This window comes from Quercus robur, chromosome 8 (assembly GCF_932294415.1).
Source record: "Quercus robur chromosome 8, dhQueRobu3.1, whole genome shotgun sequence".
NCBI classification, from domain to species: domain Eukaryota; kingdom Viridiplantae; phylum Streptophyta; class Magnoliopsida; order Fagales; family Fagaceae; genus Quercus; species Quercus robur.
The window spans coordinates 56,574,701-56,577,083 of record NC_065541.1 but is presented as its reverse complement, the minus strand read 5'-3'; the positions used below and the strand labels follow the sequence as shown (position 1 = coordinate 56,577,083).

Here is a 2,383-nt window from a genome sequence, read left to right as displayed (position 1 = left end):
TATGTGGATGAACTGCACTTATATAAATTCTTATTACAACTTAAGGAATTCCATACATTTGATTCAGAAAAGGAATTACAATTATAAAAATAAAAAAGGAGAAGAATTTCAATACGTGCGAGAATTCTTTAAACTTACATACTGAGCAAAATGCCTTACAAGTACTCCTATGATTTTAAGGCTAATTATTACTTCACCTTCAACAGGGCACACACCCTTTTAGATTCAATAGTGTAAACATGTGAACACTGTCAAAGCCCTAATTTGTATCAAGAGTATAGCGCTGATAAACCAATTTATTAATGATTTATTTTCATACACTACCATCAACCAATTCTATTTTACTTATCTTGGGCATCAAACATAAATACATCCAAAGATTTTAAAGAGGGAGTAAAATGCTAGGATTTAGAGAAGCAAATGCAAGAAATTCAGGATCATTCTCCAATATAGCCATTTCTTTCTCATCCATGGTCAACCATGCCTCAATCCCAATACCGCATGGGGTTTCACCGAACATTGTTAAATTTCTGAATGCAGAACCAACTTTCCCCATGATACCAATCCAAAATGGCTTCCCCCAATCAAAATCAAGTACTCCTAAGCCAGCATGTAAACGCCCAAACATCTGGTTTTATTTCTGCAGAAAACATTTATTCTAACTGGTTAAAGTAATCAGAGAAAGCCAAAAACCCTTCATTTCCTTGCAAATTTTCCTCAAAATCGGTATCAAACCCTGTGATGGCGGCGTTTACAAGGTCCACCAATTCATGCAACTCTCTCTCTTCCATAGTCAAATCAACTGCTGCAGGTGCCCACCAAAATATATTTCCAATAGAAGCATCTGACAAGCGAGGCTTCATTCGTGTCCTTAAGTTCACCGCTTGGACCAGCATAGCCATGGATGTCTTTTTCAAACCCGCTGATATGCCTTTAGAAGCTGCCATGCAATGTTTCCAAATGAAACAAGTTAGTGCCTCAATGCGTGTAGGTTTAGGAACTAATTCACTTTTTGCTTTGGCTCTTAGGGTGGCTATTGCTTTGTCATGGAACACAAACCTTCTTGTAACATAATCACCTTCTTTGAACCATAAGTTATCCATTGTATCTATATACTTATGAGGAAGTGAATCTCTAGGTGGAAACATGGTTGATCCCTCACAGAAATTTGGATGTATAACTTCTTCCGGAAACCCAGTAAAAGTGGCAGCCCAAGAATGAAGGAAAGCACTCGATGTTGTTGCATCTCCAATCTTATGTGAGCTTCCACCACAAACAAAGATATTCAGTTGAATAGCTACTTGACCTATAGTAGTATCTGTTTCCTTGCAAAAGGCACGATACGGAACGAATAGGGCCAGTAAGTCTTTTTCTTGGTGCTTAAGGAACTCAAACATGGAACAATTAACACGAGCTTCCGAAACGGGAACACCCGTGTAGAAATCATGGATAAAAAGGTTGTTTTTTATGCTCCCAGAAAATGGATAAAAGATATTGAGGGTATCTGAAAGGGATTTTTTAAGCTGTGCAATAATTTGGGACATGTCGAGGTTGAGATTAGTACTCATGGGGTAGAAGAAGACTGTGGGAACGTAAGTTGCAGGAGTGACCTAATCAAAGAGGGTGAATTTGTATGGTTTCAGATGGTGCAATGTTGGTGAAGATGGTTTCATTGTTTCCTTTGAAATGATAGTGACCTCAACCTTCACCATTTTGCCGCACGAATTGCTTTGCCTTAGTAGTCTCGATAGTGAAATATCTCTCTCTTTTTTTGATCAAAGACCTTGCCGGTGGTACTAGCTGTGTTTACTGAAAGGTTTCCTGTTATAATTTATAAGCATCTTGTGGCTACTGGCTAGTGTGACCGTGATGATGGCATCCAGACATTTTATTCGTTTATGTACCGGTTGGATACGATCATTCCTCTTCTTTTTTTACCCTTAGCGTTTAATTAAGATTTTCCTCCCTGTCATTTAATCATATTTTTATCCTTTCCTTCTTTTTGAGCTTGCTGTTTCAGATGCTCACCACTCTCCATTAACTTTTTTTTAAATCATTTTTCAGCTTTACACCATGGACATGTTTCCCTCGTTGTTTGCATTCCTGAGAAAACAAAGAAAATAAGTTTCAAATTTTAAGTTTGAAAATAAACTAACTCCAAATATTTTCTTTGTTATTTTATTTTTAAATTAAAATCGTTGACTATTTTGACATAATATCAAAAAGTTAGGAACTAAACTGGCATATTTGAATGGTTAGAAATCATTTTAACCTATAAAGTAAACATTATGGACCAAATGGTAATTTACCCTTTCAATTTTTTTTTCCTTTTCATGGTGTCACAACGCACTAGTATATTTAGAATTCTTATTTTTTTGCTAAA

General features: G+C 36.3%; 1 pseudogene; it reads right to left on the bottom strand.

Annotated features, from left to right (window-relative positions):
- Positions 1–362: 362 nt before the first annotated feature.
- Positions 363–1,883, bottom strand: LOC126696519 (stemmadenine O-acetyltransferase-like; annotated as a pseudogene).
- Between the last annotated feature and the right edge of the window lie 500 nt (positions 1,884–2,383).